The 14,671-nt window shown below is 35.7% G+C and overlaps 1 protein-coding gene across 1 annotated transcript in view; it reads left to right on the plus strand.

Annotated features, from left to right (window-relative positions):
- LOC148953985 (inhibitor of Bruton tyrosine kinase) overlaps window positions 1-4,026 on the plus strand; it is an 85,335-nt gene extending 81,309 nt beyond the window's left edge. The window contains exon 14 of the mRNA XM_089086064.1: window positions 3,629-4,026. The gene's annotated coding sequence lies outside the window, so the exon portion shown is untranslated. The remainder of the gene's footprint in view (window positions 1-3,628) is intronic.
- Window positions 4,027-14,671: the final 10,645 nt, after the last annotated feature.

Genomic DNA, 14,671 nt, shown 5'->3' on the forward strand with positions numbered 1-14,671 from the left:
TGTGTCGATGATGATTTATTCAAAGCTGTTCAGAAAAAAATTAATAACTGTTAGAAAATCACGAATAGCTCGGACATCTCGAAACTAAACTTCGTTGTGCCGTTTTGAATATTGATATCTTTTAGTTTTCAGCACTAGAGTAACTCGAAACTAATATTGACAAAAGCAATACTGAACTAGTCTGATAACGTCTCAAAGTTTCCCGTTGATGTTGAATAGATCTGGACCTTTTTTTGTATCCTAAAATAAATATTTTTCTAAACTTTTCGGAGAAGTAGGGAAAATAAATTAAGAAAAAAATTCAGTATTTAGCTGTATAAAATTTTATTTTTCTTCTTTTTTTAAGCTCTAAATAACCAAAAGGAAGAACATGGCAGTTGGTGTAAATATACACTCAACCCAGAACTTTATTCAAAGGGTTATATTTCTCTTAAAAGAAAAGAAATGATTTTCTATGAACTCTGGGGGATTATTCTTCAAGAGAGAATTTCAAAAGATCTTCCAGAATTTTTCGTGTTTTTTAGTGAAGATATTAATAAAAAGTATTTACGATATTTAGGCTGGGGGCGTTTGAGTACTTTGCGACGAAAAAATTGAAGATTCAAATAAGGCATTTTTCAAAATCTCTCGGGGAAGAGAAATTGCGAGTCCTTCCTCCTTCTCCCAATTGGTGTGACTAATCCAAGGGGTGGGGCCTCTAGAAAATTTATCCTCCGACTTTCTTCATTAGTTCAACCACGGATACTTTGTAGCAGCCATAAATATTTCCTTCTTAGGATTTCTTTAGGATTTTCTGGTAGAGGCCGTACCATCCATGTTATTTACTGTGTTTTCCCAGTAAAACGATTTTTGAAAGTAAGGATTGCATATATACCCATTACACGGATATGCTCGTGTTATCTACATTATTTTGTTGATTTTCCTGAGCACCGAAATTAGGAATCGGCATATTGAATTTCTTGAGATTGCTTCAAATTTTTTGGGTACCGAAATTATCAAGTTATTGCCCCAACTTTAGATTCATAGAGGCCTGACCTGAGTAATGAAGCACCGACTTCAGTTCTGCCCCAGATTTCGGTTAATAAAATGGAATATAGTAAACAAACAATAGCTACAGTTTTGTAATTATCAGTTACAACAACCTCTAGAATGTTTGCAAACATCCAAAAATGTTCATGATAACTCATTTGGGCTGAGCCAAAGTAGCCTAAGTCTAGGATTGGTCACAGATCTTGCTCTAGGCTTAGCTGGACTTCTAAATTAAAATTCATTGCAATCCATGTGCCATACTATGAAGTTCGATCCTGCCTTTGGTTAATTCAAATGTTAGAAAAACACGGCTTTCAAACGAAAACAAAGAGCCAAGTTAGAACTTACAAGGAACCATAATCATCCTATGTGCTGGGAGACTACAACCCTCCTTAACCCTTCGATTTTTGGTGTTTTATTTTTAAGTTGATTTTTTAAACATTTAAAGTTTAAAAAAAAAATATCGAGGTTTCTATAATATTGCTCCTATGTTAAACTTAGAGATTTCATCCTTAGAACGTTCGGGTAAAAAGTTAAACTTTAGCCCAAATATTGATGGAAGCAGAATGGAAGCATCCATCAATATTTTTTCCCCTCCTGCTTATTACGATGAGGTCAACTATTTTTTTAACCTTCTTATTTGATTCTTTTTTTTTTAACCTTCAGTTTTTGTTAAAACTTTCTGTTCTGCAATAAGATGAGAAGTGTCATCCTTTCAGCAGCTTTATTTTACGTTTAGCCCAGATATATTCCTCTAAATGAAGCGAGTCCAGAGAGTAAATCACCCTTCCTTTATATCTAAAGAACTTTTCATAGCTTGCAACGCTGTTCATGGTGGTTGTTTTTGAAAAAATAATAAATAATTGTATGTAATTTGGTGTGAAGAAGGGAGAGTTTGTGTGTGGAATTTAGAGAAGGAGTTAGAGTGAGTCTTAGTGTTTAATTTGGGAGTATTGTTTATTTTGTTTTGTTTGTATTTAGTGTATAAATGGTAGGAAACCGTATGAGTCACCTGTGACGTAGCCAAAAGTGTCAATGTGCAGGGTTGCCGGCTATTAAATTTTGGCTGGGGAACCTGTGAGTCTGAATTTTTTTTGGCATGTAGGGTTGCCGTCCGGTAAATTTTGGTCGGAGAATTTGCGTTTCGAAAAAGGAAGAATAGGTAAGTTGAGTGTTGGAGAGTAAGTTAGTGTGTGAGTCTGAGTGTAGAATTAGGTGATTGTTTTTATTATTTGGGATTTTTTTTCTTTTTTTTTGTATTTGTTTGTGATTATTGTTACGAGAAAGTAAAGGAAAGTGTGTAAAGGAAGTGTGAGTGAGAGTTTAATAGCGTTTATTTATATAGTAAAAATAGAAAAAAAGAACTTTTCAAAAAAATATTGAGTTTGAGCTCAACAATGTAGTTTTTTTTAGGTTTGACGCACCCTCCCTCCCCACCGCCCCTTTTCTCATATAAAAGATCCACTATTGCTCAACAATTCTAATAGTGCGACTGTGCTATATTGTAAAACTGTCAGCATTACTGAATAAACAGTCTATAAAAGCTCTTCATTTTATAGAGACTGCATAGACTGCTTAGGAACGGATGTGCCACTGCTTGATGGTGTGGCCACTGAAACTTAGAGGTTATATAAATAGCTTTTCAGTAATTCTAAACCAATTTACAGTCTCTGAGTTTTTTATTGGTGGCATTATTACCATATTTGCCCAACACTGTTGTATAGTGGCTCCCAAATGACAAGACTCGGCTTTATGCTGCTAGGTAGTTTCTTTTGTTGCTATAATTGCTGGTTCGACACAATAACTCCGGTGCGAAATCTGCTGATGAGTAATATAAACACGTATCAGTAACCACCCTTCTCGGAAAAAATACCAAATTTCATATTGTTTGTAGATAGGGGCTTGACACCTCTGGTATAGGGCTCCGTTTAAATCGAATGTGTAAGTCTTGTTTAGATAATACATATATCTGGGGATCTTTTCTCTTTTTTCTTAAATTTTGCAAATTTTGAGTTTAAGTTTTTAACTTAGGTTTAAACTTTTGGAATTTCATATCTATGTAACCAGCATGAAAGATAGCATCTTTTCGCATATATTTGTTTTCTAAATTTAGTTGTTCAGAGTTTCAGTTTCCAATAAAAAGGGTCGCTCTTTACTTATCGTTCTCAGAGCCATAGACGGTTTTATTTTGGACTGCTGATTTTACTTCCGTGAATTGAAAGGAAATGGAAATTTGTTAGAAATTTGCCTAAATACCGTAAACGATACTGCAGTTTTTGTGATAATATAAAATCGATTATCCTCCCATATATTTTTAAACCAGATAATTATGTTTCCTCTTCCCTGCTATTTCGTTCGTGCCCTTAAAAGCACGCTTTATTTTAATTTTCAAGTTGATTTATTGGATTGTTTTCACATTTATCTCAATGGTTAATAAGAGTTTGGTAAGTAAGCATGGGGATATTATATAAGTGAAAGGAAAAAAAAAACATTAAAAGCATGAAGTGACGATAAATAGACATTGCACTTAGAATACGTATTCGATTTAGTCTTTCTCTGTAACTTGTTTTTCTTTCTTCTCTATGGATTTTCTTTTTAGGTTGTCGAGGCTCCCAGTGTGTTTGAAGTATGTAAAGTTCAAATGTGATGGTAATGGTTCGTTTTATTGTTTTGTGCTGTTATTTATCTAAAATGAGACGACTGGATTTTTATTTTTGAAGTGTGTTTCGAGTAAATTCTCGTCCTGTAAATAAAAAAGCTTTATTTACATAATTTTTTTTTGTCTTGGGATGACTTCATCTGAGGTTCTACAGTTTCTTGTGAAAGCATCCTCAAGACATGTAAAAGAGACGTGGTAGCATCATCTTGCTAAATCTCAAGTATTTCAAGTTATCTACTTTTGAATGGTTGTGATTAAAGTATCTCATGATCACACTATTATTCCTGTATTGTTTTCATATATAGGCCCAATAATTAATTGCGTGAGACTTGAGACAACTACAGAGAGGGCTAGTAGTCTTAAAGAGGCTTAAAATTGTAATTTAACGGGAAACTGGTCGTGGAAGTCCTCATTCACCTTTTAGGCTGAAAGACGATGGTTGTAAATGCACCTTAGATTGACTGCATTGCATCCTAGTAATAAATCCCTCAGAGTTAATTCTTAACTACTTTTGAAAACGAACTGTAGACATCTTATGTTTTGTTAGTCTATTACCAAAAATTGGAATTTCAAGTATTTATTCAAGTTAGAAATTCATGCTGAGTGAACTGTAGTCCAAGGGTATGGCTCTATTGAGCATGACAACTCTCGGCTATATTTCAAGAAATGAAAAAAACAAAATTATCCAGCTTTAATGCATAGTTTTTAAGAAACTGAATTATAGCTCGTTGTGGAGGACAACCTCTGTATATGTACGCACAGAGATGCTTTCACTGGAGGTTTTGAGAGGTTGAAGCTCCTCATCTAGATGCAGCGCGTGTTGCAAAAAGGTGCCTTAAGTAGAAATTGGCACTTGGGTATTTAAAATAAGTGTATTTTAGCTCCTTATGTTTGTTTAGGTTAAGGTTAGGACGTCTATTGCCCTTTTTTTCAATAAATTTGTTACAAGAAGGTGAAACTACACAAATGCAAGGGGGTGCTTGTATTTTTTTAGTCCTTAGAAGAACCATGTTTCCCAGTTTCTTTAAACAAGAGTTTTAATTAAATTCATCTTTAAACCATACAAACAGTGAAGTTTTAAACACCTCTTATATGAATGAGTCAATTTATTCACTCAAGTCGTGCATACAGAACAATGTTGCAACGAAATAATACAAAATAATCCCCAACGGAGATTATGCGGTGTAACGAACATAAGTATTAGCTTTTTAACATGAACAAAGTAAAGAATGAACAAAAGAATAAAACCACAGAATTAAAAAAAAAACTGAGCAAGAATAAGAAAATGTTTACTACCTTTATTACCCATTACTTTACTTTTGAGTACCCTAGTAGGAAGTAGGACACAAATTGAAGTTAATTATCCCATCTTAATGCCACAGCGTAATGATGATAACGGTCTCCTTCTTTGCGTAAGTGTTGAAGTTCAGACCGTTCTCTGGCACTATTCCCACCCACGAAAATGATGTATTCCATGCTACTTATATCAATCTCAATATAAAAGATTTTCCATTTTTGCAAAATACTTGAGAAGATTTTCGTGTAATTGTCTTTTTTAATGCAGTTTTTTGAACAGTGCATCATATTGATCTTTTGTGAAAAAAACATCTGCGAGTATAATACTGATTATTACAGAGCATGCGAGTGCGCAACTTAAAACTTTAAGCCGCTATGACGATTACTTTGGCTGTTCTGACGTCATTCAAGTTGAATTTCTAAAAGTGTTTCTTCAACCGATTTTCGTGGTGGAAATGTTTTTCATCTATAGCAATTTTCCTTGTTCTAAAATTATTTTCAACAAATATCAAGTTTCTAGCTTAAATGGTGTTGGTCCAAATCCAGGTAACAGAGAGAAAAGATAAATAAATAATCAGCTGAATTCGTATATAGGCTACTAATGAATTAAATTTTGAAATCTTGATCTGAAAACATGTATTTACAAAGAATCTAACTGGCCAAATTCAGAATAAATAACTTCTTTTCTCCAATTCCAAAAACCTATTGATATTAATTTTACAACAAAAGAATTTAAAATTGTGAAAACATAGTCTTTGACTGGTATTTGCTTTTTGTACAAAACTTTATTACTTGCTAACATAGATAAAACTAGATTACCGATTTTTAAATTATTGTAAAAGTTACCCTGAAAATTGTCCCTTAAAAAGAAGATATTCACAAAAACTGTTTTCTAAGCTGTTCTCTCTCGACAGGGGGATCAGATGAGTAATGTAGACCAGGGGAATTGAAGTGCCCTGCTAACCCTCCCTTTGAGGGCGAATCAACAAACGCTCTTGGTAATTATTTCGAAAGTTTGACAATGTCAGGTACGAACTTAAGGCGCAACAGCGACGATTTGTGCTATCCGCTGTTTTCTTAGTGAAAATAATCCTTTGTCGCCTTCAACGGCTTCAGAATAGGCAGTGGAATAAATGCCCATTCAAATTCACTTGATTTCTAATCAATATAACTTTATTTTCTGCAGCAGCAGTTTTTATGAGTTTGATCAATTAAAGATGCAGTGAATGCAAAGTTCAGTTCGATTCAAACAGTATTTTATCCTCCGAAATTGGAGAGTATAAAAAAAGAAAACAAAACAACGCACTGGTCATAACTATATAGCACGAAACGAAACAAATATAAATTCTAGCTAATCTGCATCAATTCTGAGCAATCAAGCGTGCTGATTGCAATCGAGCTGTACTGAGAGTAGAGAAGAGTGTAGCACTCCGTGAATTATCATTAAAAATTAAAATAAATAATTGTTAATCATTAACTTTCAAAGACTTTAGAGCACAAGACTTGAGAGCACTATTTCAGTCTTGAAATAGCATTCACTCCGTGAACAACTCTGCATTCTCAGCAAGGTATCTTCGATAAACAGGTTCTTGGTTATAATAACTGTATCTTTCTCTAATTGCTACAGGAATTGATATTGTGATAATTGATTCAATTTGATATTCTGCTGGAGTGTGATTGAAGAGTTTTTTTTTGAATAGCTGCTGCTTTAGCGAATTTGGGATAACTGGATGTCAGAGTACAGTTGAGATTAAATTTGCAGGACTTACGCTCCATTAGGCCAGCACCAATAAGCTGATTGCCACTGCACACTTGGGCATGTCCCACTCAAAGATAAGTAATTATTTATTCCCATAGCTACGCTCTTCTTTATTCTTTTCGCTACGATCATTCATACTAAATTCAAGGCTTTTAATATTGTTCTCGCTAGCTTCAAAACTTATCCCCCTTGGTCTGCAATTGTTTTGGAGTCAAAAAACTGGTGTAAAGTAATGTCGAGATGTACAGTTTTTTTTTTCTATGTTGATCACCCTCAGCACCAAGTGGCGGAAACTAACTTTAAATCACTTTCGGATAACCCTAGTTCTCGCAAAAGAACGGAAAAAGATGTTGGTAAACCATTTACCGAATTGGATTCGTTTCCAGGCATTTATAAATCGTCATTAACTACTTATCTAGCGTTAAACCCAGCGAGTGGTATTGCTGAAGATTCACTGGCACCTAGTCAGTGAAACTTGAATGACACTAAGCAAGGGCGCCCTCAGAAAATTTTCCAGGGGGGGGACAGATTTTCCGCGGGGAGGGGGTATTTTCCAAGGGGGTATTCGCCGGGGGGGTTGTTGTTAAACGCTGGCCACCAGACTGATCGTGATACCTTTAGACTGATCATATTTCAAACAGTGAGTGTTACAAAAGTGGGATTCTATGCCGGTATAGAAAAACCAAGAATGGTTACTATTTTACTAATATTTTCACTAATTACTATTAATTTTACTATTCAATTTAAGCCATTTATTTGTAATTTATTTAGAATTATTTGTTGATTAATTAATAATTATTTGTTGATTTATTAACGATAACGCCATAACAAAGCTTCTCCTCAGAGTCTGCTTAAGACACATTCATGGAAGATTCTTTGTAGTTGTATGCTAGACGCCAACAAATGAGGCTGACCCCGATGTTAAGGACCAGTTTTACACAGACCTCACGCAACTGATTTCTTCTAACTCACTCTAATATGTTACTTCTTCTTGGGGACTTCAACGCTACCGTTAGTGATCCCACAGGCATATGGAAAGACGTCATGGGACGTCTGTTGCCCCAGACGTAACAAATGATAATGGAAATCGTTTGCTTCCGTCCTCTAGCGCCCAACAGCTTGTTATCTCTTGCACAGTTTTCGAAAGACCTCGATTTCATCAGTATACTTGGTATAGTAACGACGGTGTCACAAAGAAAATGATTGATTATGTCAGCATCTCTCGGCGATGGAGGTCGTCGGTTTCTACTTGCCACTCGTTTCGGGGTGCTGACCAGGGTAATAGTGATCACTTACTTATAGTTGCAAAAATTCGTCTTAAGCTGAAATCCTAGAAGGTCGACAAGCGCTTGCAAAGCTAAGTCTCCGCAGTCTTGATACTCCTGCGATCAAAGAGCGGTTTGCAGTTGAGAATAAAACCGCTTTGAAAGCCTGTACCAGCTTTCGGATATTGAAACCATGTTGGACGCGTTTAAAACTGGAGTCACTGACGCAGTTAGATCAACTCTTGGCTTGCAAGTTCAGGTCAAAAAGCCTTGGCTGTCACGGAAGGTTGTGGACATCATTACGCTCAGAAGGTAGGCCAGACTACGGGGAGACACAAAGACCTATCGACATTTTAATAGTGTCAGGAATAAGCTGATACATAGAGATCTCAAGTCATTTGCTGACGCCAAAGCTGATGAGCTACAAGAAGCTGCCACGAGGAAGGACGTTGGAGCAGTGTACAAACACTTACGTGATCTCTCAGGCCAGGTGCTCAACCAATAGAAAACGAACTAAATATGGACGGGGTGCTCCTTGAAGACATAGTGTTCAACCTTTCAAGGTGGAATGAACGCTTTCCATCTCTGCTTAATGCGTCCCCTCTCTCTCCGTCTGTAGCGACTCCTGCCGTCCTCCAACCTGTGATCTATAATAACTTCGTTAATGTTGGTAGTAAGCCGTTCTCAGTGGTAGAAATTCAAAATGCTGTGAAGAAACTAAAAAACCGCAAAGCTCCTGAAATCTGTGGAATCTCCGCGGAGCTGCTTAAAAACTGTGGTGGTACTATCCTGTTATGGCTCTGAATGCTATTACATGCAACACGGGACTCGGAGATCATACCTAGATACTCACATACATGAGGGATCCTATCATTGTTTAAGAAAAAAGGTTTCGGGAGGGAGTGCAAGACCTATAGAGGGATAACGATCCTCTTGGTACCAGGCAAGCTCTTTTCTATGGTTTTGTTGCTACGATATTTTGCAAACTTCCGAAGAAAACGCAGAGTAGAGCAGGCTGGTTTTATGCCTGGCTGATCAACGACTTAGCAGATATTCTCCACAAGACAAATCATCGAGAATGCAAACGAGTTCCACCAGCAGGTTTTCATTGTTTATATCGATTTCAAGGCAGCATTCGACTCAGTTGATCGAGATTCTATATGGAATATCGTATCTAATACTGGCGTCCCGTCAAAATATGTCTACGTACTCAGGGCCATGCATTAAGAGAGTGAGAGCTGTGTGCAAGTGAATAATAGACGTAGCACGTTCTTTCCAGTAAGAACAGGAGTCAGGCAAGGTTTTTCAATTGCTCCTGAGTTATTTAACTGTGTTATCGATCATTTTATGACATGCACAACCCGGAAGTTGAGGTCTGGACTCAGGTACGCGGATAGAGTTGTCACTGATTGTGGCCTTGCTGATGACATAGAACTAGTCACCAACTCCAAGTCACAGCTGCTCAAGGCTCTAAACACGCTTGTGGGTGAAACTGCCAGGACTATCCATTAAGCGTAAGAAGACGAAAGCCATGGTAGTGGATCTAAAGTCTGACTTTGACAATTCTAATTACTTGGTCGTCGGAAACCAAATCAAAGTGGTTAAACACTTCACTTATCTTGGTTCTATTATATCATCGGATGGCTGCATCGACCATGAAGCTGCTGCCCGTGTTGCCAAGGGGTCTGTCGTCTTCGGTAGACTGAGCCATGTTTGGAAGAAGTCAATGATCAAACGAGCAACCAAAATGAAAATCCTTGGAGGATTAGTCTATTCGATCCTGCTATACGGAGCTAAAACTTGACCTGCAACTGTAGCTGTCCAGCGTCGTCTCAACACTATCATCTAAGTGGCGTTTGACAATCGAGAAAATCCTATGGACAGACTTTGTCAGCAACGGCCACCTACGAAGTATGACTTTCCAGTCACCTTTGTCACACCTAGTTGCCGAGCTGGCACTTCGTTGGTTTGTACATCTTTTGCGATTTCCTGCCAAACTCCGGCTCGGATTATTTACGACTTTGAACCATCCAGTAGTGGCTGGAAGCGTTCAAGAGGAAGACCCAAGTTCTGGTGAAGTGACAGTCTCAGGAATTTCCTGGACCAAGTTTGAATTTTGCTGTCTGTAATTGCATCAAAATCCAGGAGGGGGGGGGGGGGGAAGTTGGAGCCAATTTTCCCAAATCAAGTGAAAATCATAGTGAAAACTGTGAGCCATATATTACCTTAGAGGCAAAGATATATTAAAGAAAACTGACCTATTTCTCTGGATAGTTGAATTATGCAGGCTTATCTTAGTTTTGACAAGACTTTATACAGAAACTAAATTTCAGCTGGGGAGCAAAATGAAGTCTGAGGGGTCAAACTTGGGTCCGGAGGGGGCAGTTGCCTCCCCGTGCCTAATAACAAATTATACCCCTTTCTACGTCCTTCCAATAAATTTCACCATCAGCAAGTTCCAAATGGCACTAAAAACGGCACTTTTGGCGCCATGTCTCAAGTGGTAAAACTGGGGCTATTGGGCTGCCAGAACTTTTTACCCTGACGTTTAATGGCTCATTTGAAAGTTGTTACTCATATCTATGTGATGTTTATCATTTCTAACATCCGTAAGTTTGATATAGCACTAAAAACAGTACTTTTGATGTTACTTCTTAAGTAAAAAAGCTTTAAAGTATAAACCGATATCATCATTGTAATAATTATGGTCCAAAACCCTTAACCGAAGGTTTGCAAGAAAACCTCCCGTATGTGGCCATGAAACCGGTTTGCTTAGATTCAGCAAACTTCTCGACTGTTTGGTATAATATATAAGCACCAAATTATTTTATGTTCTTTCCAAACATCGGGGTCGTTTACCTAAAAGTGCACTCCCCCCCTCTTATGGCACAGATATAGTCCTAAAAATATTTATCTTTAGTTTGTCATCTCATGATGCGTCATTGTTTCGTTGTAAAATTTGGTTTGGTTCTTTTTTGACCTGTGAAAGCCACTGCGTAAGTGATTTCAATGGGAGTGTGGATAAAAACATAATTTGTATAACCATTGGTGAAAACACGATAATCTGACTAATAGAAACATGTTGCGATACTTTTCTTTTATAGCGCCGACCACTCAAGTTGTTCACCCATTGATGCATTGTAGAACCATTTTTTTTGTTAGTTTCTTTCAGCTTAGCGTGAGACAAGACAAAAACAAGTGACAGAATAGAAGAAAAATATTAGTAGAAAGGCCTCAATTGATCCCGTACGAACACATATGCTGCCACCTACAACTCTTTTTAACACCAAATATGGGCATAGAGTCCCTAGGGGAGATGGATTTCTGAGAAATTGATTGCGTAATCAAAGTGTGTCAATGACCTCTTTTTTCAAGGTCGATTTGTTTGTTGTTCGTCTAGGTGTAATAACTCCGGGGCAAAGGTTGCACATGAGCATTGAATTCTAACGGGAACAATGTTATTGATCTAGGACTCGAGGGGGAAGTGAATTTCCGAGAATTTGATTGTGTAATCGATCGTGAATGTCAAGGTGTCCAGAAATAGGAAACATTATTTGTTGTTGTTGTTGTTTTGGGCAAGTGCACGCTAGAGGCGAATGTTATGAGTTTCCAGAAATTAGGAAACAGTTCGATCACGTGTTTCCTTCTCAGCCAATTAGAGGGCTTGCTTACCTATTAGCGGTGGAGGGAATCTGAGCAAAGGATTTTTGTCAAAGTTGTTTTATTAGTCTGTGGATAGAATTTACTAAGTTTTTAGTTAGCATTGTAATAACATGAGTGAACAAGTTGAGTTAGAAATATCCTTTTATTGCAACTTTTCTATTTGTAAAGGACGTTTTCATGATTTTGAACATTCACATGAACCTTCTGCATGTATAGACAGCATAAAGGCAGAAACAGATGAGAAAAATCTGGAGGAAATGAGAAGAAAAATTATAATTGACATGGAGAGACATTTATACCGGTTGCAAGTATGTTCACATAAAAGAAGGGTTGATATGATAGAAAATGAAGATTAAAAGAAGAGACTGATAAAAGAGGGCTTTCTCTATAGTGTAAAAGATAGCAGTTAAAACCCTATGAAAAATATATTTAAAGCAAGATATAACTCGGATTATTATGATGATTATGTTATAAGAGAAGAGAAAAAGCGGCCCTTTAAGAGACAACATAAGAGATCATTCTACGAAAAGGATTTTAAACGACGGAAACTGTGTTGGAAGAGTTCTCATATATGATTTAACGTTAAATCTAATTATTAATATGTATAATGAGTTTTATATTGTAATCATACAATAAATTTGTTTGTATTATTTTAATTTTCATATACTAGATATATATAGAGTGAGGATACCATCAGAGACTTCTGTACATGAATAGTTCAGTTTCATTAGATCACTCCATAGAGTATTATCAGTCCACAACCAAGTTTTCTATCAAAGATAACAACAAATAATTTAGTATTCTCATTCTTTATTCTCTTGAAATATCAATATTATCAACGCTTTTTAGAAAAACTGTATATTGCTCAACTATGTAAGTATACTTTTAAGCGTCATTACTTAACGCTATATCTAACAGAGGTGACGATATACACTCAGTTTCAAAATTCGGTCCATCATTTATCTATATATCATTCAAAGGGGTGGGCCTGTATTCAAATAAATCGCCGCGTACTCCTATTGTAGGCAAACTAGGAGCCAACCGCTCGTCATCCTCTATGCAAAGACGGCCTGAAGGCCCCCGCCGTACCAGATCTTCCGACGTATATGACAGACCATCTTCCGTATAATGTACTTCTAGCACATTACCATTACTTTCGACGTTTGTAGTAGTACAAAGAAGGATCTCCTCATCAAGCGAGAGATCTCAACCTAGCCTTACATCCTAAGAGATTGATAACATTATGATCAAAAAACTAGAAAACCTATATTAGTTCATATTTTACGAGAATAGTTTATTTTCGAACCATAGAAATGTATTTATCATAATTTTCTTACAAAACTAGAGTTCTGGTACTGTGGTGTGTTGTAGTAGTAGTTGTAGCAGTACTAGATGAACCAAAAATAACGACACTATTAAGATTTGAATGAATTTATCTCTCTTTGGGCAACTAAATACAGTAATAGGATATGATAGCGTCAACAAAGTGAAAATCTGCATAAGAACTCCAAACAGTTTTGTGTAAATGATTTTAAACAATTTTTTATTTGGATCTCTTTCCACATAGCAAATATTTTTCATAGTTAAGGGGGGGGGGTACTGTTAGATATGGCACACTGAGATTCATAACTATAATGTCCTCATGAAAATAAGGCCCCACTTGACGGATATATATCTAATTTGGAATGGAGAGAGCCTGATCATTTGAATATATATTTGTGACGTATATCCGTATTCACACAAAAACTCTTTATATTATCTCTTATATACGTGTTAAATTCCATTTAGCAAAGGGGGGAAAGACAAATTTCTCTATACATATGAAGGCTCATTAAATTCTATCGAAAAGACAGGACTGTTTTCTTCCTCAAATAAAAATTAAACAATTATTTCTATTAACTTTATTAATGTTTACTCCTTCAATGACTGATATTCATGATTTTTAATTTTCATCCCTTTGATTTTATATTGATGAGGAATTTAAACACAACTTCAACTAGTTATTTTTTTTGTTCGGCATAGACGAAAGATCCAATACCTGAATTAAACTAAGAGTTTTCAATTTCATTAAAAAATTGTATTTTGACATCATTTGACAATTTACTAATTTTAAAGTTTTCATTAATTTCAAAAATGTTTTTTTTTGTCAGTCATCATATTTTAATAATTTACAAACAATACTAAATAAAACCACTTTCCATGGTTTATCGATGTTAAATTATTAAGAAGGCTATTATTTCTTTGAAATATACATTTTACATTTTTAATTTTCATGCTTTTGATAAGTATCTTGTCCTTTTGGTGTAAATTGTAGCTGAAGGCTTATCGCAAAATCACTGTTTCTAGTTTTTTCATATACTAAAATTGAAGGAAGCTAGAAAATGTAAAAAATCCTTTTTATCCCGAATATTCTTCAGAGCCCAACCTAATTACGACGCGAAAACAATAATATAACTTATAGTTGGACAATTTTTTTTTTTAAATAGCTCTTTCCTAAAATCATTTGGAACTTGCAAATTATTATAAGTAATAACTAATTACTTAATGTTTAATGAACTTATAATTAATTGAACCAACAATCATAATTTTTTGATACCACAACAATAAATGGCAAACAAAAATGAATATAAAAAAACTACAATATTTTACGAAGTACAGAATTTGATTCATGAAATTGAATAAGACAAAGGACTATAATAAATAACTTCAGAATCAAAATTTGACACACTCGAATAAAGGTCTACCTGGCATTTTTGCTCATTCATCCCCTCCTTCTCACCAAACAAGCAGTGCAGTTAAAACCTACTTAGAATCTGTACTTAGACCTTGAAACTAGAAGAAACTAAATTTTCTGTAAAGTTATGTCTAGCGATAGACTTATTAGAGTGACAGAAACTTTTTTTCCACAACCCTCAAGAGGACATTTTTCAAATAAAAGTAAAGAGCTACTAGACTAAATCAAACATTTGCTGAAATAATAACGAATAGTTGTTAAATCTT

Source organism: Artemia sp. Qi Xiang Cuo, chromosome 3 (genome assembly GCF_049724085.1).
Source record: "Artemia sp. Qi Xiang Cuo chromosome 3, ASM4972408v1, whole genome shotgun sequence".
Lineage (NCBI taxonomy): Eukaryota > Metazoa > Arthropoda > Branchiopoda > Anostraca > Artemiidae > Artemia > Artemia sp. Qi Xiang Cuo.